We start from the raw sequence: 23,858 nt of genomic DNA on the forward strand, positions 1-23,858 counted from the left end.
GTCCACACCTTTAGTCATGGCATGGGCTGCCCTCCAAAGTTCTTTTTAGAAAAACAGGCTCAGGTATGACAAAGACTAGGCTGATACAGCCCTCAGGAGAGAGGGCTCCCAGCACCACAAAAGCCAAGCTCCCCAAAGAGGTCAGCACGGCTTAAGCGTCCCAAAGGTCATCACATCAAGATAAATCAGCTTGTCAGAGAGAGAGAGCAGCAAAAGAGGCTGCTTGTTGGAGATTAGATCAGACCAGAGATTTCATAAAGGCAACACAACCTGGGGATTGGGGGCATGGGAGGGGCGGAGGAGGGGAAGTGCTGGCTGGGGAAGTATCAAAGAGAAGCTGAAACTCTCGAGTAAGAATCAGCCCAGTGAGCACAGAAAAGGATTCAGTAGCAGTAAAGGCAGGGCCGTTGTTGGGGAAGAAACTCCAAGTATTTGTACTCTAGCATTCTCTCATTCTACCCTTGTAAGCTCCCTGAAACAGGGTGCTGCATATGGTTGTGAGGTTGTACATTGTACAGCGGTAGGAGGCACCATTCACAATCATTGTGCAACTCTAACTGGCAGCTGTCTGTGAAGCCAGAGACCGCAGGTAACCCAGAAGCCATTTCAGAAAGACTTGTGGCCTTAACTGGAGTAACTAACCTTTTCACTAACGTTGGCATGAGAGTGAGAGTATTCCAACCAGACTAGTACAGCTGATGAAAGATGAGTGGTATTTCCTCCCAGGTATTTCCCGCCTAGAGGTGACCTTCAATTACAAAGCCAATGGTTCATAGGGTCTCAGACTAAAATGGATAATTTTATTTATTTTTCCTTCACATTACATAGAAACAGCTTAACGAGTATAATACGCTGACAGACAGGGCTGCATATTTACATCCCAAAGTGTAAGTTATAGGCTCAATGTTAGCCTAATGTGATTTGAAATGGGGAAACCATAGTTGCAAATAGTCTTGAAGGTAATTAAACCCCAATGGGGGTTGGTAATAATGGAGACATGACAGACCCCCTTTGCAATAGCTTACTCCATACAATAGGCTAGTGAAATTATGGACCCGACACACAATATATTTCATGAAAACTGAAGATGTATTTTACATCTCTGCAGCTGCTATGGCAGATATTTTTTTTCCCTCCTATGGAGAAGAACATTACATTTTTAATTATGAAGTTGCTAGGGAAAATTGTGATTTGCCATTATTACTTACTGGGGAATATATGGCTCTTCTGAGAAACATCTCCCTTCCTTCATGGGTTTACAAGATAAATTTGGAAGGAAAAGTGATATATTGGCCATAATGTTGAGCAGAAGAAAGGTTGATGTGGTCAGAGCCATAAGAATGGGCTTATACGAAGAGTCATTTTGATTTTCAGAGAAACTTGGAAGGGAATTTCTGTAATCATTGAGTGTTCAAGAGGGCACTTCATTTTGGTAAACCCTAAAGCAGTCCTTGTATCTGGACGAGAGGAAGAAGGGAAGAGAGAGTGTGGGCCAGTGTGTTTTAAAGATAGTATTTTTACCCCCATAAAAATTCCTTTTTTTTTAATTCCACTATTCTACCCCATTGATCTGTTTTCCTTTATTGCAAAACTTCTCAAAAGTTGACTATTCTCTCTTGAAACAACTCCAATTCAGACTTTTACCTCCACTGTTTTATGAAACCAGCCTTGACAAGGTCACCAAAGGCCTCCAAGTAGCTAAATGGATTGGTCAGTGTATAGTCCTCATCTTACTCTGCCTATTAAATATATTTGACAGTGGTTGATCATGCTTTTCTCCTTGAAATACTTTCAGGATATCATCTCTTCTGGTGTCTTACTTGTCCTTCTCAGTCTTGCCATCTCTGTTTGGATGCCTAATAGGTACCTAAAATATGTCCAAAACTAAACTCTTTTTTTTTTTAAAGATATATTTTTTAAAAATATATTTTATTGATTTTTAACAGAGAGAAAGGGAGAGAGATAGAGAGCTAGAAACGTCGATGAGAGAGAGACATCGACCAGCCGCCTCTTGCATACCCCCTACCGGGGATGCGCCTGCAACCGATGTACATGCCCTTGACCGGAATAGAACCTGGGACCCTTCAGTCCTCAGACCGACGCTCTACCACTGAGCCAAACCAGTTTCGGCCAAAACTAAACTCTTAATATCCATTATCCAGATGTGTTCTTTCTGCATATCAGTAAATGCTTATGCCAGCAATTTTCAACTTTTTTCATCAGAGGACACATATAAACTAATTACCAAAATTCTAGGCACACCAAGAATTTTGTTGTTGTGTTAGCTGTTGTCATTTTTCCATTTCACAATCTAAGGGAAAAGAGAACAGTGCCCCTGACTAAATAGTCAGGTATTTCATGTTTTTAAAAGTGTTTTTGGCACACCAGTGTGCCTGCTGTAGCACACCTATTGAAATCACTGGCTTACGCAAAAAATCTTGTGGCCATTTTTAAAATATATATATTTTATTGATTTTTTACAGAGAGAAAGAGAGAGGGATAGAGAGTTAGAAACGTCAATGAGAGAGAATCATCAATCAGTTGCCTCTTGTATACCTCTTACTGGGGATGTGCCCGCCACTAAGGTACATGCCCTTGACTGGAATCGAACCTGTGCCGACGCTCTATCCACTGAGCCAAACCAGTTTCGGCTTGTGGCCATTTTTAACTTTGTTTTTATACCCCACAACCAGTCCTTGGACAGTTCCCTTCAGATTTACCTTCAAATGTAACAGCATCTAACCTTTACTCCCTACTTCTTCTACTATCGCCCTGGCTCATATAATCTACCTCCCTGCTCTGGATGATGGCAGTAGTCTCCGAACTGGATTCTGCTTCAGTTTTCCCTCCCCACCTCACAGACTGTTCTCAACTCGCTAGCCTCAATTAACTCATCAATATTTAACACCAATAACTGCATACAGACTTGTCTTCTTCTTCTAATATTCAGCTGCCAAGAAGGGCATGGTCACTTCTAGGGAGGGGGACAAAGAAAGGTCTGGTAGAATTAGGACTTGAGTCAAGCTTGAATAATAAATGGGATTTGAATAAAGAAGGGAAGACAGACATTGTGTGCTGGAGAATACATGGGCAAAGTCCTCAGAGGAGTGAGTCTCCTGATGCGTTCAGACCAATGAAGGGCCCAGTGCAGTGGGCATCTGACATTCATGTTGGGGAGCGCCTAGAGAGATAGAATCGGGTCAGATGGTGGGAGGCTTTGAATGCCACTCTCAGGAGTTTGGCCTTTATCCTGCATTTTCTAGTAGGCTTGGGCACAAGGGGAGTGGGAGCAAGTATGAAATTCACTTAGCGTAGTTATCTCAGCTGCCTGCCAAGTAGTCTATTTAGTCCAATTCACAGGCAGAGCTTTGTTGAACATTGAGAAGTCACTTGCTCCGTGTGAATCCAATCACCACGGCAGGCACACCTCAAAGAGGGAACACACAGCCGCCTCTGAAAAGCCTGCCTCACACTCTGGCAACGCTATTCATGAATATGCTTTTCCAATGTCTGACGCTGCTGCTTAGCAAAGATATTATGGGACAAATCCTTGATTTGACCTTTTGTATCTCTATACATCCCACTGTGCTAAAAGCAATTATGTGCATCTTGTGTGTGGGCTGTTGGAATGGGGAGTCACTTAGTGACGGGTCCTTTTCACACTCCAACTGTCCTCTAGCTCATTCCTTTCCCCCTCGCACAAGGGCCCTGCACAGCAGGCCTCCTCTGCTGCTTGGCAGAGTCTAAAATGGAATTAGGGGGAGGCAAGCAGGGATGTAAACAGGTGGAAACAGTTCCTGTCATAGCGATTAGCATTCCCCTTGGGCAGGCACAGCTATGGATGAAAAATGGGGTGACAGGGAGGAGAAAGCTAGCTGTGGAGCAAGAGGCATAAAAGGGGTGAACTCATTGTCAAAGGCACAGCCAACTTTGTACAGAAACTTCCTGCAAAACAAAGCAACCCCAGTGTCAAGGTGGGTGGTATGATTTCTGTCTAGCAACAGATGATCTGTCAGCCGTCTTTTCTGTCTGTTGTAGATTTATGTGTGCTTATGTTTGAGTCATGTGATTACATATGTGTGCAAGTTTTGTTATCTGTATATGTGAGGATATGCAGTTGTATCTGTGAGTGTCTGCATGTTGTATACATGTTCAAATGCCTGTCTGAAGGCCTATATGTTATCTATGGTATGTGTATATATTTATAGGCATGGATGCAAAGGAGAACACATTTGGTGTCTGTCTATATGTGTCTGAAGAGGTATATACGGAGCATGCATGTATACATGATTGTGTGCATGTCTTTTCTGGATGTGGTATATTCCTCTCTCTGTGTACACATGCATGGGGGTACTCATTGGCATGTATGAGAAAAAGGCTAAGTGAGAAAGAGCTTCTCTGTCCTCGTTGATGGAGCAGCTCAGCATGACTGTGGAAGCCACTCCAGTCCTGGCCAGAGAGAGAAGCTTTGATATTGCTAAATAGCCCAACGGTCTGTTTCTTTGGGAACTGGTGCAGTTGACCCAGCTCCTCATTTTCCCCAAACTCCAGCTCTAAAAGAAGTTGACAGACACACTCAGACTAGGGAAGATGTCCAGGAAGACAATGGAGGGAGAGAGTTAAAATGCTGGAGGCACGACCCTGGAGGAATTGGGAGGAGAAGACCAAGGATCTTTTCTGAGTTTTTGTATATAAATAATTTACAGGGGAAAAGTGAGCTGGCCTCTGGGGCAGGGGTGAAATGCAGACAATGAAATAATGGTGAGGAAAGTGATTTGCTCCCAGCCCAGGTTCTTCCCTGATTGAGTTGAGACTAGACTGGAAAAAGAGAGGAGATTAAACTGGCAGGTGGGGGAGGGTTATCAGAGCTGACCTAGGCCATCTTTGCTGTCTGGAAAAGCTCTCACCTCCCAGTCTACAATCACCTGATGAGCCACCATTGACTCTGGAAACTAGAGCAGAAAGGAGAAAATTAGCATAGCCTGCAATCAGGACTATATGCTATTATCCAAAAAAAACCTCCCAAACAGCAAATTCTACTGCAATTGCCAGCTTCTTGCCATTCCAACTTCCAATCAGCAGCATATGATCAGGGATGATCTTATCACCTATTCCAACCACCTTTGAGCCTCTCCTATTATTCTCAGGGTAGGAGGAGTTGATGAACCCCATGGTCAGGCAGTCTGCTTTTAAAGTCATCCAAGAGACTCACTCAGGCAAACCTTTTATGATTACATGTTGTATGCAAATTAAGAATAGAAAGAGAGTTGAAACCGGTTTGGCTCAATGGATAGAGCATTGGCTTGGGGACTAAAAGGTCCCGGGTTCGATTCCGGTCAAGGGCATGTAACTTGGTTGCGGGCATATCCCCAGTAGGGAGTGTGCAAGAGGCAGCTGATCAATGTCTATCTCTCATCAATGTTTCTAACTCTGTATCTCTCTCCCTTCCTCTCTGTACAAAATCAATAAAATATATTTAAAAAAAAAAAGAATAGAAAGAGAAAACAACCCAAAAGTTATTAATGAGGATAGAATCTGGAATAATCAACATTTAACATTTTGACTTATGTTATTCCAGTTGTTTTTTGTTTTTGTTTTTTTCTAGGTATGTAGCACAGGTTTTTTTTTTCTGTGTATGGGCACAAGCAGGTTTACAGTTATTTGAATGGAAAATAATACAATAATTAACAAATAATAATATAAGAATAAACTGTTTCACGTACTCACAACTGTAAACCTACGTTTGCCCCACCATGTATATATCTACAAGCCATTTTATAACTTATTTTTTCACTTATTAATATGTCTTAAATGTCTTTTCATGTCAATACAAATCTATACTATCATTTTAAATGGCTACTAAATATCTCATGGCATGGATATACCATCATTTATTTAAGAAGTCTTTGTTTGTTAGATATTTAGGTGTGGTTTTTCTTTGAGTTCAAATTTAAAATTTGTGATAATGATAATTCATTTTTATTTTTAACGTTCTTTCATAGTTTCTTAGGTGGGGCTTGACCCTGGGGTTTTATCACTCCCTCTTCACCTTGAGAATAATCTGAGAGGGCCCAAGGTGACCTGGGTTGGGTGATAAAATTATGCAGGTCCCACTCTGCTGGTTGGAAGCGGGAGTTGCAGGACATGGCCAGTTGCCATTAAATCTGTGGTGTTTGGAGGGCTTTCTGGAGTGATGTATGTTATCTGATTACAAGCACAACTAACTTTCTCTGGGAAGTAACCTTCCTACCCAGGATCTAGACTCAATGGCTGCATCCTTGAGGACCCTACAGGGAACAACTACTCTCTTCCCTCCACACCACAGAGAGGGACACAATCAGAGAGCAGACTTCTGGCAGACTTGTTCACTATCAGCAAAGAGTTGATTGATTGTAAAAGGGTTTTTCCTGTTCTGCATCACTCTGGTTTTCATTCCTGCTGGATCTCCTAAGTTTATTTTGCCTGCTTCTGCTCCCAAATTAGAGTTCTTTACCATCAATTTTGTTTAATCAGCTTACTTATTCATTTATCCCATATACATTTATTCCATACCCACCTACTATATGCCATTCATTATCCCTAGCATCTTTGAAGACACGAAGTTAAGTGTTGTAGAAAGGGGCCTCATCCTAACCCAGTGGTCAACAGGGCCAAATATCAACAGAACAACGATTGAAATTTCTTTTGAGAGCCAAATTTTTTAAACTTAAACTACTTCTAACACCATTTCTTCAAAATAGACTGGCCCAGGCCATCGTATTTTATGGAAGAGCCACACTCAAGGGGCCAGAGAGTCGCATGTGGCTCTCGAGCTGCAGTTTGCCGGCTACAGTCCTAACCTGACAAGTTCGGGGAAGGCCTGCATGGCGGTCTTGCAAACTAAAAGGATGGTCTGAAATAAAACTTTAACTTGCCCTGCCTGGTCTGGTTCAGTGGGTAGAGTGACAGCCTATGGACTGAAGGGTGCTGGGTTCAGTTCCAGTCAAGGGCATATGCCTGGGTTGCAGGCTCAATCCCCAGTAGGGGTGTGCAGAAGGCAGCGGTTCAATGATTCTCTCTCATTTCAATGGTTTTTTACATTAATGTAAGTAAAACACAGTCTTACTTAACATAAGTAAAACACAGTCCTTAGTCTTGGGGTACACTATTTCTTGGACATAACTTGGAGGAAAAGAGATAAAGCCAGAATCACAGTTCTCTTCTAAAGCTGGCTGAATACCTCTTTTCTCCATAAATCCCTCCCTGAGCAGGGCACTTCCCCATCTTGACTCCCATGGTTAAGCCATTACAGCCCTTACACAGAACTGTCCACACTTGAGACTGAGCCTCACAAGGCCAGGGCCTGGATGCTACTTAACCTTCATGTGCCCAATACCTGGCCCAGTGTCAGACACACAGCCCAAAAAGCACTTAAAGGGGTCAATGGGGGGAAAAGACGTGGACATATGTAATACTTTCAACAATAAAGATTTAATTTTTAAAAATAAAAAAATAAGAATAAGAATATTGGAAAGGAGAACAATGTAGTAACCACCGCCAGCCAGCCTTAGTCGCCCTCCCCCCACAACCCCCCCTCCCACACACACACACTCGGTCATCATGCCAATCAGCTGCACTAATGACCAGTCTTCACTCCTCTCAAAGACCTTAGCTAAGACTGTGAGCTCTGAAGTCAGGATGTGGGTTCAAATCTCTTTTCTTCCAATTAATGAAAGTGATCCTAGATTAGTCACCTAATAGATCTGTGCTTCAGTGTCCTAATTTGTGCAGTGCAACCTCTCCAGTCACTTTCTGCCATGGAGGGCCAAAGCCTAGAGACTCCCTCCCATCCCTGTTACCCATTGGCCAGAAGCTACCATAAGTAAAGCATAGGATCTGCCTGGAACCGAAGCAAGTAGGAGCTTCTGCCAAGTGCCCCTAGAGCTGCCAAAAGCAGACCTTAGCACTACCCTAAGAGCAGGTCCCCAGATTGTCAGCTGAGTGCTACCATCTGTGTTTCAAAGGACAAGAGGGAAATGCTCTGATAAATCAGTTGGAAAGGGGCTGAATGGGAATATATATGCACCAGCGTGAGGGTGTGGCCAGCAGTGTTGAGTAAAAGGAGCAGAGAAAGAGGAGGCCACATCAAGTCTCATTAAGCTCTATTGACATGGAGGTAGTGAGAAGTTAAAATTGGTTTCTAGTGGAAAGTTTTATTGTGGATCAAAATCCAAAGTGCAAAAGGTTGTTTGATGTTTTCCTTTACAAGGCAGCTCATTGATGTGTAGGCTTAGCTATAATTTTGTTTTGTCTCCTGAGGCAAAGATTATAACAAGTACATTTGAAAGCAGAAACATGTTCTCTCCCTCTCAACCCTTACCCTCCTCCCTCAACATCCCCCCCCACACACACACACACACACACTTCCCTGGTGGGAAGGAGGAGGTTGCATCAGATCTGGCTGGGTTAGAAGGGGTCAGATGCACAGGAAATGGACCACTTGGCAACCAGGGTGCAAACCCCTTCCCCTGCTCTGCACTGCTCTGAAGTGTCCCCGTTCTGTCTGCTTTTCTTACCCTAGCTGCAATTTCTACTACGTCCTCCTTGAAAAGGATCTCTCTCGTGAACATATTTGTTTATGTTTGCTTTTTTTACACCAAGTTGTTGATTGCCTTCTAATGTGCTAGTGTTGCATCAAGTTTTCACACTCTGCAGGGGAAGGCAGACACATACAGGTAACATTTACTACAAGTGAAAATCGTTTTGCTGGTAGAATGAGTATAGTGCAATAGTTGCTTGAAGGAGAGGCCGTCATGAAGATTCCAAAGTGCAGTCCCAGCACCCACTGCCTCTGTCCTATGTCCATCATCAGAGGGAGAGCAAAGGCCAATACGGAGAGCATCCCCTCCAGAGGAATTTGGGGGTACCGGTACCCCCACTCTCCATGACAAAGCCCAGGTTGAATGTTTCAATCAGTCGGATAATCCACAAATCTTCGCTCATGCCTGCTGCGTGCACATCTGGGTGCTAGATGTTTCTGTGTAGGGAACATGGATAAAGAGGACGTATGGGCTGCCCTCAGCAGTTTATAGTCTAAATGGAGAGGTTAAACACTCAGATAGCAAACATGTGGCAGGACGGGTTTTTTAGGTTTTTCTTTCTCCTTCCCTTTTCTTCTTGGAGAACCTACCAGGGTGGGATGACAAAAGGAGACCAACACTTCCAGCATGACTAGATACAGATGTATGGACTGTGAACTACGTAGATTGAGGGGGAGCCATTCATATATAGACAGTGGGTGGCAGAGATTACCATCAATCAATTTTCCCAGTCTTCTTTTTGACTCCTCCACAGGTCCCAGGAAGACAGTCAGAAGGCCTCTAAGGTTTTCTCTACTGGCAGAGGACAGATTTAATTTGAAATCCATGTCTAGACTTAAATATATGAGTAAATAAATGCATAGTTACTCAACTTGAAAGTTTTCAGGTGTAGTGTTCTTCATGTTTCCTATATTTGGGGTTTACTATGTTTCTTGGATCTATGGGTTGATAGTTTTTATCAAATTAGAAGTTTTTCAGTCAATTATTCCTTCAAATAGTTTTTTTTCTGTGCTCTGCAATTACACATATATGAGGCTGTTCAAAGCTATCCAGAGTTCACTGGTGCTTTTTAAATTATTTATTTATATTCTCTCTCTCTCTCTCTCTCTCTCTCTCTCTCTCTCTCTCTCTCTATATATATATATATATATATATATATATATATATATATATATATATATATAGTTTTGGGTTGGATTTTTGCTATATCTTCAAATTCACTAATATTTTTTCTGTAATACCTGTTAATCTCCTGTTTTCCCTATCCAGTGCATTTTTCATCTTTATAATTCTCATTTCTATTTGGGTCTTTTTTTATACCTCCTATTTCTTCACTTAAAATTTTGATGTGTGAAATACAGTTAAAATAAATGTTTCAACATCCTCTGTTAGTTCTAACATCTGTGTCAGTCTGGGTCAGTTTTGATTGATTGATTTTTCTCCTCTTTATGGCTGTGTAAGAACATACTGTTGCCCCGGCCAGGTGGCTCAATTAGTTGGAGCTTCCTCCCATATACCAAAAGGTTGTGGGTTTCAATTCCTGGTCAGGGCACATACCTGGGTCGCAGGTTCAAGCCCCAGTTGGGGCATGTACAGAAGGCAACCAATCCATGTTTCTCTCTCTCTTTCTCTCCCTTTCTCTCTCTCTAAAATCAATAAAACATATTCTTGGGTGATGATTTAAAAAGTAATATATTGCCCATGTTATAAGAAGAATGAGATATTTACTAACAGAGGCTTTCTTTATAAGGTATTTTTCAACTTACATGTTTCCTCCTCAGATAAGGTAACCAAGTGTTGGAGAACAGCTTATCCACTGTCACACAGTGCTAAGTGTAGAGCCCTCTGACTCCAAGACTCATGCTATTTTCAGCACAGCAAAGCTGCCTCACATACCTACAAGGAGGAAAAACCACTGGAGGTTTGCAAGCTTTCATTTTAAAAAAATAATCATTAAAAATTAATGAAATCTGCCAGGCTGGCATGGCTCAGTGGTTGAACATCAACCTATGAACCAGGAGGTCACAGTTGAATTCCCTGTCAGGGCACATACCCAGGTTACAGGCTCAATCTCCAGTGTGGGGCATGCAGGAGGCAGCCAATCAATAATTCTCTCTCATCATTGATGTTTCTCTCTCTCTCTTCCTCTACCTTTCTCTCTGAAAACAATAAAAATATATGTTTAAAATTTTAATTAAAACTATATATGACCCTTATCTGGATGACAGTATATCTGTGCATACTGTAATCCAGATGAAATAGATGGAGTTTATAGGTGATGTTTTTTCTTTTCAACTGCCAGTGGAATCTAGAGCAGCACTGTCAATGGAACTGTCTGCTATGATGGAAATGTTCTTTCCATACCTGTACTGTCCAGTATGGAAGACACTGGACACAGGTGCCTATTGAGCATTTGAAATGTGGCTAGTCCTAATAAAGATCTGCTGCAAGTGGAAAATATATACTGGATTTAAAAATATATATGTATTTTTACTGATTTCAGAGAGGAAGGGAGAAGGAGAGAGATAGAAACATCAATGATGAGAAAGAATAATTGATCAACTCTCTCTTACTGGGGATTGAACTCACAACCCAGGCATGTGCCCTGACCAGGAATGGAACCATGACCTCCAGGTTCATAGGTTGACACTCAACCACTGTGCCACCCCAGTTGGGTTCTCATCATTTTTCATATTGACTAAATGTTGGAATGATAATATTTTGTATATATTGAGTTAAATAAAACATTATGAAAATTAATCTCACTCACTTCTTTTTGTTTTATTTAATGTGACTACTAGAAATTTTTAAATTATATATGTGGCTCAAAGTATATGTGTGTTGAACAGCACTGGTCTAGAGTTTAAGAGCATGGCATTTGATATCAAGCAAACATGAATTTAACTCCCAGTCTTTCCTTTTATAAATAGATAACCTTAAGCAAGGTGCTGAACCCAATTCATCCCTTGTTCTTTTTTGAATGTAAAACAGAGATTAATGATTACACCTATTGTGATGATCAAAAAAGTTGATAATGTAAAGCCCCAATAGCAGGCAGTGCCGGGCATCTGTTAGCTGCTCAGTAAGAATTAGCAGTTACTTGTTTCTAAATGTTTTAAGGTGTATGAGTTTGCAATAAAGATTAAAAAGGAAATGGAAGCAATTAAATTTTAAAACAAAAGCAATTATTTTTAATTGTGGTCAGAAGCTTAGTATTTATGTTCTTTTAAAGCTATTTATAGTAATGTTTCCTTTGTCTTAGGGGAGGGCGTGTGTGTGTATGTATAAGCCATGGACACAGTGGAGTTTGAGGCTATTACAAGTGACCATTTATGCGGCAATCTCCTTCTTGCCTTCTGACCCTTGTCCTCCCCCTTCCAGTAAGGATAATTGCATCATGGTTCTCCCTGGCACGCATTACACACCAAGTGTTCGCCTATATTTAGCCAACATGAAGTCACTGAAATTCTATGCCCACTAGATGCAATTAGTGCTTTGTTATTTATTGCTCACACAGCTTATATCCTGAATGTCCTGCATAGTTTGTGTCCTTAGATAAATTTAAAAGGACTGAAAAATCTTTTGCTGCTGGGAAAATTGCTTGGGAGTAGCAAGTTAATTGATCCATTGACAGGTGCCCTGAGGAAAATACTTGGATGTCTCCTGCGAGCCAGAGAGACCTCAGTCATCCTCCTCTTGGACGGCTGGGGGAGGAGCAGGGTGAGCAGGCTGGCAATGGAGGGATTATCTATGTTCTACTCAACTGGTAAAAGCAGCACTTCTGATCAGTGGCTCCCAATAATGGTCCCAACTCCACTTTTTTCCAGTAATCAGAAATGATACATGGGACGCAAAAACAGAGCAGCGCAGCAGGGCTGACTCTACAAGTGGACAAGGGGTGGGGATGCCCACAGGTGTGGTGCAGAGGTTCACCCTGTTGGCTGTTGCCTCATTTTTACTCTGGGAGCCTTCTTCCTCTAGTTTAAGGCTATGAAGTGTATTTGTGGGGTGGGGGGAGGGGTGGTAGAGAAGAGGGGGGAGTGGAAAGGTGGAGGTAGCCTTAAAAAGGGGGGGGGGGCATCGGGAATATTAAGGTCCCAATTCTCAAATTGTTGTTTTTCAAATTTTTTCCTCACTTTGGCTGACAAAGACTTACTCCTATTAGAGAACTCAGTTTTGTTTTATTTAACAAACAAAATAACTTCAGGGGAGCAGGCAAAGAATAGGGAAAACAGCAGTGAAAATATTTCTAAAGTAGATAAGGTATTCATAAAAACATTACATTCTAGGTAACATATTCCTGAGGCCACAGGTTCTGTACAAAATTTAGAGGTCAATTGTCACTGCCTCATACCCTCAAACATTACCATTCTTTTTTTCTTTATGTCTTGTTTTTTCACTTAAGACTTTTGTTCCACTCCTAAAAATAGTTATTTTTATGTTAAAATATATAAAAACTAGAGGCCCAATGCATGAATTCGTACATGGATGGGTTCTCTCGGGGTGGCCTGCAGGGATCAGGCCCCAGCTCATGCCACCAACCTCACAGCCCTGTCTGGCACCCTGCCTGGCACCCCTCTGTGGCCTGGCACTGCCCCCTCACCTGCTCTACCATCTCGCGTATGGGGTGATCGATTGGGGCCAGTCCATCCCTTCCCCTCCCAACCCAGCTCCCTCAGCACCTGGGAGCTGGGTGGTGGCCCCACCTTCAGGCGCCACTATTGGTTGCCAATGCCCACCACATTCTGTGCTTCGCCCCTAGTGATTAGCACACATCATAGTGAGTGGTCAAATTCTCCCAGTCAAACAATTTGCATATTAGGCTTTTATTATATAGGATAGGATAGGTTTTAAAAGAATCTTAAACTCTTCTGAAAAACATTTTTGAAACTATTATTTCTTACACCACAGATTATGTTAAAAATGAGTAAATATTCAGCAAAGCATCAACAAACCTTGTTTCTGATGTTTTAAATATTAATTCACTCATTAATTTAATGAATATTTATTGAGTACCCATTGTGAATAATAGTATTGTACATTTTATTTGTGTTATCACTTTATCTTTTAAGTAATCATAATATCTGTAGTTTCACTAACACACGTTTCCAGCATCATTCTTCCTCACTTGCAATATCGATTTGGTGAAGTTATTAAAAATTATCGTTGGACAACATTAAAAATAAAATAAGCAGACATTTAAGCTCAACTCCCTCCCAGGGCAATCTGAAGTGGCCTCGGCTATTAATGGAACATCATTTTATCCCCATGGGTTGTGACGAAGAGGTCACATAATTTACCAGCACACATTTTTCTTCTCCCACAAAAGAAGTAAGGGAGACCAGGTGAATTTATTTCAGGGGAAACATTGAGTCAACTCAGACTTAATAAAAAGTACTCTATTATTAGTAACAAGACTTTAGTACTCTATTATTAGTAACAAGTTAATTTCCACATAACTCACATTCTAAGGAAAATAGCTGTGTTGGGCAGTAACCATCAACACCTCAGTGTGAATGAAGACTTGACAGTGGAGTCTAGGAGATGAAGTGAGGTAAAGAGGAGAGAACAGTGGATACTTACAATAGGGAGGGGCACCCTGGGGGAAAATTACCTCTAACTTTTTAGTTTTGCACAGGAAATAATCTCCCTAGATCCTAGTCCTACTTTCCCCAAAATTATACAAACCGAGTTCTTTACTAATTGCAATGATTAACTCTACTAATTACAATGATAGAAAAGGAAAGTCTTCTGACAGCTTTATATGTTGACAGTCATGATCATGACCATTTATGGTAAATTTTTAAATGCATTAAAATGGTGGTAGTGAGGTTGAAAGTAAATATTGTTGCTATAGTTTTAAAATATAAGTAAATAAAAATAATAATTCCAATAATACAACAGTTAAAATAAGCCATAATAGAATTGACAATGGCTTTTACTATTGTATGTATACTAAAGCCCAGTGCACAGATTCAGGCACTGGTGGGGTCCCTAGGTGTGGCCTGCTGGGATCGGGCTGAAACCAGGATCCAACATACCCCAAGAGATGTAGTAGTGCACAAAGTGGAAGGCGGTGGGGAAGGAGCCCAAGCCGGGCACAGCGCTGCTCCTGCTCATCCTGGCCCCTCTGTGCCTACTGCCACTGCCATTCTGCAGCAGCCTCCACGCGCCTGTCCTAGGGTTATACTGGCGCACCCATGACCAAGAAGCTGCTGTGGGCTTGCACCCAATCAGTCCCAATGCTGGTCCTGATCCTGATCTCAGTCCCAGTCTGGATGGGGGAGGGGTACACAGGAGGAGTGTCTGCGGAATGCTCACACTGCCGCAGGTGCGTTCACCAGCCATGAGCTTGGTGTCTGGCGCCTGTGGATCAGCTGAGCCTGCAGAGACCACCAAAGGCAGCTCCTGCATTGAGCATCTTGGCTGCAGACAGCAAGGGGCCCAGCTCATCTGGCTTGTCTGCTCTTGCAGCGGCTTTCAGATATGAGACATTGAGCTAAAAAGACATTCCAGGTCAGACCCCATTTGTTTGGAAGACAACCTCAAGCCCAGCTCTGCTAAAGGTCACTGCCTACAGGGCAAGGCTTTGCCAATGACCAGACCTGCCATCCAGATACAATCTGAATGGAAACCAAGAGGAAGGTATAAAAAGCAAAATCAGTATAATCCTAATGGCTTTAGGTATCATGTGGGTCAGGGGTTTTGTAAATCTGGCCTGCATATAGCCAAGGGCATGGGAAGTATTATAATACTATTACTACCACTACTACTATAACGATGATGATGATTGTTATTACTAGAGGCCTGGTGTATGAAAATCATGGTACGGGTCCTTCCGCCTGGCCTGCCCCCTCTCACAATCCAGGAGTTCTTAGGGGCGGGAGGAAACCTGGCAATCAGGGGAAGGTGACACCCCATCACACCTCTGCTGCTGCCACTGCTGACAGTGCAAGCCTTGGCTGGCCTGAGGTGTAGGCAAGCCTCAGTTGGCCCTGAGCAGCTGCCATCTGAGGCTTGCCTACACCTTGGGCCGGCCCTGGGGGGCTGAGGAGACTGGGGGACTCTGGAGGCAGGTAGGCCTGGCCTTGCTGTGCACCTGCCACTAGGCAGGACTAAAAGGGCTGGGTGCCACCATCCTTGCAACAGAGTGAGAATCAATTAGCATATTCCCTCTTTATTAGATAGGATTGGTAATATTCAGAGGTGGGCAAAAGCAAAAGTAGGCATACAGTTCTGAGTATGAGAAACAGTTTATTATATTATTATTATTATTATTATTATTATTATTATTATTTTTAAACTATATTATTTTCCATATGAATAACTGTGAACCTATTTTTGCCAACCCTTGGAACAGATACATTTTAATTTAATGGCCTTGCATTTGTTTCAATATGAATAGACAAATAACTAGCACATAAACGTCATGTTTTCACATATGTGATTTTGTTTTAGGATGAGCCTGCAGTAAGCGTTGAGGTTTTAAATGACTTCATTTAAAGAACGAAGGAATGCAGGTGCTATTTGAATATGACAAAAATTGTGACTGAGGTATACAATTGACTGAAGTTTGGAAAACACTGATATAGTCCATTTTGTATAATGTGGAGGTGGGCACCAGCCCTGGAAAGAAATTCATTTTACAATGCTTGCCTACCCACGCGTACACATACATTTATGCAGTTACAACAAAGAGCTTGAGAAACAATATTTACTCCTGTTTGTGCAAGGCACTCTGAATCCTCGATTCATGTTTGACTCCCTCTTTCTCTTTCTTTCCTCTCATGTTTGATTGTCTTTAAGTTTTTCCTGTCAGTTCTGCTTCTAAAGGCTCTTTATTGATCTCTTTTTCCATCTCCAGTGCTTCATTCCTGGTCTATGTCCCCATTACCTTTCACCTGGACTATATCTTAACCACCTCCTTGCCTCCAATCCAATGCTTTTCCTTCAATCCACCCTCCACAACTGTTGCCAAAAAGGTTATTCAAAAACTCTGATCCGACCCTGTCATGCCCCAGTGCACAGGATAAAGTCCAAGCTACTAAACAAAGCTTTAAAGGCAGTTGGTTGTTTGTCTCTGCCAATGCTTCCAAATTCCAAAACTGGAAAATCAGGACTAGATACTCAGGTTTCTTGATCCTCAAATCTAGTGCTCTTCTCAACACACCATGCTGCCTTCTTAAAGACTCTCTCCCTGTTGTTTTCATTCTACAGATGATACCTGCATAAGTAATGTCTACTCTCCTGGTACAGGGAGTTTTGAATAAATCCTGTCATGAGACAAGCGGAATGTCCATAAAGCAGACCTGACATGAACACATAATGTCATAAGTGGAGGGTATAACTTGAAAGAGGAGTGAATTAAAGGTGTTATGCAATACTGAATTCTTGTTGGCGACCACCAATATACCTAAGGATTATCTAGGCCCGTGGTAGCCAAACAGTGGTCCGTGAGATCCGAAAGGTTGGCGACCGCTGATCTAGACCACCCTCACTTTGCAATTCTCCCACAGGAAGCAGATCTCTCTTGTGAGCAGACAATGACCCTCTGGTTAAATTCCAGTCTGGATCAACTAGAGTAAGCAGGGTATATCCCACTCCCCGCCCTCCACCCCCATTGATGTTGGACTTGTCTCAGCCAATGGAATATTAGCTGACATGACACACAAGCAGAAGCTTCAAATGTATTTGCCTGTTTTGACTTGGCCTCTTGAACGGTTTCCACCCTCTGCCAGAAGAGTATGCCTCAGGTAGTCACTTGCCTTTCATCTCGGTCCAGAAATGAAACCTCGTGGAGCAGACCTGTACTTGACCCTGAGCCTGGGGTCCAGATGAGCTCAGCTAATCCAGCTGAGCCTAACTAAGGTCAGAGCAAGGCTGACCTGCAGCTCCATTAGCAAGAAAATGAAATGTTTATTGTCCCCAGCTACAGAGATTTGCAACACAGCCAGAACTGTCTAACCCCCCCCCCTCCCCCAAATAAAGTGGGTTTTGTTTTGTTTTTGTTTTAACAAGTTAAAAATCAACTCTCAGTTGTTCTTTTGTGGATCATCTACAGGAGGGAAAGCAGTAACACACTGTTGATCTAGCCCCCAGCACATTTCTGGGGCAGCTCCCAGCATGGGGGTTGCGTAATGCAGAGAGCTTTGCAGCCTCATTCTCACATTAGTCTGACAAGAAAGTAAATTAGGACTGTTGTTACACTCCTGCCCTCCCTCCCCACTAAGCCACAGTGAAGCCCAAAGGACAACAGAAAATCTGGTGGCCCTTGGTGATTAGAATATCCATGCCACTGCCTTCCCCCCATAAAAAAAAAAAAAAAAAAAAAAAAAAAAAAATCCTGAGAGTTGTTTTTATCAAGGGCCTACAGCGTTGCAATCTTGTCCCCACCCAGCTTGAGCTATAATTTTTTTTTTTTTTCTAGCGGGAGTTTATGGTGCCCAAGTCCTTTTATAAAAGCAATGTTCCCAGGAGGAAGCCAGCAGGGTTAATGCCACAGCGCCCCGTGGCCTGGATAACAGAGACCTCGTTTTCCCCTAGCAGAGGTCGCAGAGGAGTTTTCTCTCCACTCCGTTTAGCCTCCTCTGTATTCTCCCACCCTCCGGGCATCTTCCCAGCTCGCACCCGTTTTCTCCAGTTCATTCCAGCTTGCCAAGGCCCGCTTTCCCGCAGCCCGGAGCCTCTGCGCCGTTGCGGACGCTCTCCTCCAGGTGGCAGTAGAGAGCCACTCCCTGCCCAGCCGCTTACGTCACCTTGTTTACCAAGTCCCGGTCATTTTTAGATCTAAGATCACAGGATGTTAATTGGGCCAATGATTTCCCATTCGTTTTGGCAAAAGGCCCTCCAGTGGGCGTCGGGACAAACATGCTGTCCTTCTTGACAATGAAATTCTGCCGCGGGGAGTATTTATTTACCAACCCTTGGAATCTCATCTTTAGGAGATGGGAAAGCTACGCGTTGCTCTGTGCGCTGAGCTTGTTTCAAGTCATTTTAGATTCGGAGCCCGGACAAGGGTGGCGTTAACTAGGGAGCGAGGAGATCAGAGAGATTACAATGGTGTCTGGGAAGCATGGCCAGCGCCGCTTGGGCCCTCCGGGTGGCCTGGCTTTTTACTTCCCCTTCCCTCTTCTAAAATAACTACTCAGCAGGAAAGCCTTTGCCCTTTGGAACTTGGAGGAATAAGGAAAACAGCTGATTTGGTCAATCAGTGTCCTGATTTATGGTAGGGACACATTGAGGCCCCTGCCTCAGATGCCCTCGCCCAGGAATTGGATCTGAATGTCTCATCGCCATAAATCACACGTTTCACAGGCTGGAACTTTTCGTCCCAACAGCAAGCTCCACTTCTTTCTTACTCCTTTTTTATTACTCCCACTCCCGGCTACTGATGAGGAAAGGTGAGGCACAGAGGAGCTAACTGTCCTAGCTGGAACTCTCTCATCTCCAGGCCCTGTGTCATTTTTGCAGAAGTGAAAAAAACATCAAAGGCACCGGGCCAGCTTTGGCAGGCAGGGGGTGAAAGGGGCTGGGAGTGTATCTGTGACTGTTCAAAAAGCAAGATAAACAAATACAATTCCTCAGCTATGCGCTCGTTTACAAGATGAGGGTAGAAGCATCTATGCTAAGGAGAAGAAAGATAGAAAGTCATCTGTGAATCATGTTAAAAAATAAACGAGACTCCAAGTTTCTTAAGTGCTGGTTCCTCCCTGTCTACCTCCCATGTCATCCTTTTACACACTCCTGCCGCAGCTGCCAGTTCAAAACCAACTCCCAGAGAAGGCCAAGTCCCTCTCCCTCAAGCAGTGTGCAGCCCACTGAAGTGATCACGCTGGTCTGGAGAAACACAGTTTTCATGCAGGCAGGAAGGGATAGAAAATTCAATTCAGTTAGTTTCAACAACATTCTCTTGAGCTCCTAATCTGTATCAATGACTCAGGCAATATCGATAATAAAAACATGGAAAAATTGCCAAAACCGGTTTGGCTCAGTGGATACAGCGTTGGCCTGTGGATTGAAAGATCCCAGGTTCGATTCCAGTCAAGGGCATGTGCCTTGGTTGTGGGCGCATCCCCAGTAGGGGGTGTGCAAGAGGCAGTTGGTCGATGTCTCTCTCTCATCGATGTTTCTAGCTCTCTATCTCTCTCCCTTCCTCTCCGTAAAAAAAAAAAAAAAAAAAAAAAAACAAAAACAAAAAATAAAAAAAAAACAAAAAAAAAAAAAAAGGGAAAATACAATTCTACACCACTGTGGAACTTGGAGTCCAGTAGAGTTTTCGTAGGGAGTTTTAATTCCTTTGGGAAGCACGCAATGAAAGAAGGTTTGAAAGAGATGCTATAATAGAAAGGGAGGATGCCAGGTAAATGGCTCGGAAAAGCATTCCTCCACTTTGGCATCTATTTAGGAGTGGATTGGGGACAAGGCCTGGCAACATGGCAGAGGTGCTTGGTAGAGAGAACAGGAGCCTCACATGCTAAGCTTTTAAGAGGCTGATAGAGGAAGCCTCTTGTTCAGGGTGCATCAAAGGGCAGGGATTTGGAGCCAGTCAACAAGAACCATCAAGTTCTTCAAAGAAAGAGCCAGAGTAGGGAGCATTCAGTGTATATATCGCTGCCTTCAGGTGTACATTCTGTACAAGCATTAGGCCCAGCCTCAGAAGAAATATATGAGTAGGAAGAGATAAGATCCACTTATCACCAGTAAAATCACCTTTTCAAATGCCTTTTGTCAAGAACCTGTTGATAATTTAGATCCATCTAGTCACAGGAAAGACCAAATGGAGGGAAAGCAATGAAATAGTTTTATTTTTTTTATGGTTATGTGAAATTTAGAAAATATTCTTTAAAACATTTAAAACTGTTAGATATTAAGCAAATGCAGACAACAGCATGAAACAAATGTACAGTTTAATAAAATATAAGGCCAACACTCTAGTAACCTTGCAGCTACCCACAAAGTGAGCTAGAACCATGTCAACAATATCAAGAACCTTTAAAGCCACAATTTAACTACTGCAGGCTCTTAGGAGTGACTTGATGGGTCCTTTACAGGATATTCTGAGACCTCAAGGAAAAAAAGGTCCCTTCAATCATCAATCAAGCAATCTATACTGAGTGCATATAATAGAGCTGCATATAAATTTGAAGACTTTGTCCCTATACATTGACCTGAAGAAGGTGAGAAAGGAAAGGAACCAGTATTTATTGAGTGCCTACTATATGCTAAGTGTGCTATCTAAATGAGAAAAATCAAGGACTAATACTTACTATAACTCTGTGAGGTTGGTGTTATGATCATAGCTCTTGTTAGGTAACCCGCTTTACAGATGAGGAAACTGATGCAGAGAGAGGTGAAATGACTTGCCCAGAGTCATGTGGCAAATAAGAGGCAGTTGGCACTTGAACTCAGCCAGCCTGGCTCCAGAGCCCCCTTCTCCACCCTAAATAGTAAGCTAGTTAGTATGCTGGATACTTCTATTTGCCCTTCTAGATCTACGCCCCACCCTTTTCTATCCACAACATGCAAACTGTATCAACAGGCTCCCTTGCCCTTTGGTTGGGTTTAGCCAGTGGAAGCCCTGGGCAGGAGATCAGAGGGAAGAAAAGTATGAGGGAGACCTGGGAGAAGGAGGGGGTGAGAAGAGGCCACCTCCGGTCTGGCTGCATCTCTTGACTCATGGCCACAGCTCTTGTCAGGTGGTGAACCACACAGGGCCCACTCTCTGGGTCCTGGTGTTCACACCTTCCCTGCCCCTTCAAGCCCAGGGGTGGTCAAGTAGCTGTTACTTATTGCACTACTTCTGTGGTTTCCCTGCATCCTGCCCACACCTTTGTAAATAGTCCCTCTATTCCACTCTCCTCCAATTACTCAATTTGAGTGTGCCATCTGTTTCCTGCCCGGCTCTGACCTGATATAAATAGGAAAGCAGCGGCTCAGAGGCCACCCTCCCTGCCCGAGAAGCATTCCTCATGAGTACAGGGCCAGTCGCAGGTGAATTGAGATGACTTCTCATTAGAAGGGCTTCAGGATAGGCAGTGTGTGTGTGGGGGGGGGGGGGTAAGATTGGGGTAGGGGGTGGTCTCCTGAGTCAAGACAAGCCACAAGTAGTTTTATAGGTTTAAAGGAACCGAGGCCTTCTGGAAGAAGGGCCAAAGGGAGGAAACAGAATATGGGGGAGATTAAAGAGATGAGCTTCCAGAGCCACACTGATTGGGTTCAAGTCCCGGTTCCTCCACTTACCATATATGTGACCTCTGGCAGGCCATTTAACATTTCCATGCCTCTGGGTCCCCATCTATAAGGTGGGATAACAACAGGAAGTGGGACAATAAGTGCAATGTCTGGCCCATATTAAGAGTTATATTATTGCCCTAGCTCAGTAGTCAGCAAACTGCGGCTTTGCGAGCCACATGCGGCTCTTTGGCCCATTGAGTGTGGTTCTGCGTTAGAACCACTTTTTTTCAAAATAGACTTGCCCAGGCCAAAAACTGACTTCTGCGCATGGGCCACGAAGTCTCAGTCACAATGTATGTGCGTGCCCGCACGTGGTATTTTGTAGAAGAGTCACACTCAAGGGGCCAAAGAGCCGCATGTGGCTTGTGAGCCGCGGTTTGCCAACCACTGCCCTAGCTAGTTTGGCTCAGTCAGTAAGTGTCAGCCTGCGTACTAAAAGGTTCCAGGTTTGATTCCTGTCAAGAGCACATGCCCAGGTTGCAGGCTTGATCCTCAGTGGGGGATGTGCAGGAGGCAGCCAATCAATGATGCTCTCATCATTGATGTTTCTATCTTGCTCTCCTTTCCTCTCTGAAATCAATAAAAATATATATTTTTTAAGAGTTATATTATTAAGGGAGCTCAGACATTAATTTTTTGACCTTTGAAAAATGTGCCCCAGACCTTGAGGATAGTTCACTCGGAAACGGGAAGCCGATTGCCACAGCTTGGATCCTAGAACCAGTATGTAACACTAAGAGAAGCTCATAACGTGGAATCTTTCTAATACCTCTTGACTCTGTCCTGGATTAGACTACCACGTGAGGGTTCATGGAACATATGTCCATCAGAAGACTAGAGGAAATAAGTTACCAGAAAGATCTCACACTGAGAGAATAAAGTACCCCCACTTCTTACCTTCCTAGAGAGTTCCCTTCTGTAGATATCACTTCTCTCTCCTCAGTTTCTCCCTCTTTTTTTTTTTTTTTTTTTTTTTTTCCACAGAGAGGAAGGGAGAGAGATAGAGAGCTAGAAACGTCTAAACATCGACCAGCTGCCTCTTGCACACCTCCTACTGGGGATGTGCCCGCAACCCAGGTACATGCCCTTGACCGGAATCGAACCTGGGACCTTTCAGTCCATAGACCGACGCTCTACCACTGAGCCAAACCGGTTTCGGCCAGTTTCTCCCTCTTGAAAGGATATTCTCATTAGCCTATAAAGATGCCCTAATATCCCTCATGTTAAACTTTTTTTTATTGCACATCCTCTTCCATTTCTCTGATCTCATTCAAAGCAATATTTCTTCAGAGATGTCTGTAGACACTTCTTTTTCCCTCCTGTTCATTCCTCAACACAGTCCATTAGCATTTCAGTCCCAATGGCTCTTCTAATGGTCCAGTAAACTCCACATTGCTTCATCTAGTGGTCACATTCTTGGTTTCTTAGCTGCATTTGGCCCAGTAGGACCACACTCTTCATGCTGATGTATCTTCTTGCCTCAGCTTCCATGGATCTCCTGGATCCAGGAAGCCTGGGTCTCTTCCTTCCTCTCCAGGTTTGTCAGCATGCCATGCCAGCAAGCCAGCTCTTGGGGTGTATGGTGTGCAGAGATTAGCTCATTTATCAGTTCTTTACAGTGGCCCGGGAAATGTGAAGACATTTCCGACTTTGATGACCATTAGGTTCATGAGGCTCATGGGAGTTGGTGAAGGTTGGGGTAGCCAAGGAGAAACTGGAGTGGTACAGGGATGATCTCTAGTTTGTCTCGTGCAGGCCTGAGAGCTCACAGCAGTCAGATGCTGACATTCATCTCTGGATTTTTATGGTCAACTAGCCTTTGTTATTCCTGTTTTATAAGGGAAGACAATGGGAGGGGGGAGGATATGGGGTTTATTAATCTTCTCAGTCAAGGTCATATAAGTAGACACAGTGGCCCATTAGGGCTTTTTGTAGAAGAAACTCCCGTTCTTCCCCACTCATGTCCTGCAGGATTCCCCAGAAAATAAAACTCAGTCTGTAGCACTTTCAAAGAAGCCAGTAATGGTCTTTACAAATTATAAGTGC

General features: G+C 43.2%; 1 long non-coding RNA gene across 1 annotated transcript in view; it reads left to right on the forward strand.

Annotated features, from left to right (window-relative positions):
- Window positions 1–16,903, forward strand: part of LOC118717301 — a 40,341-nt gene extending 23,438 nt beyond the window's left edge. Inside the window, exon 4 of the long non-coding RNA XR_004987411.2 lies at window positions 16,797–16,903. This is a non-coding gene — a long non-coding RNA (uncharacterized LOC118717301). The remainder of the gene's footprint in view (window positions 1–16,796) is intronic.
- The last annotated feature ends 6,955 nt before the right edge of the window (window positions 16,904–23,858 follow it).

Source organism: Pipistrellus kuhlii, unplaced genomic scaffold (assembly GCF_014108245.1).
Source record: "Pipistrellus kuhlii isolate mPipKuh1 unplaced genomic scaffold, mPipKuh1.p scaffold_m20_p_13, whole genome shotgun sequence".
In the NCBI taxonomy this organism is placed as follows: Eukaryota; Metazoa; Chordata; class Mammalia; order Chiroptera; family Vespertilionidae; genus Pipistrellus; species Pipistrellus kuhlii.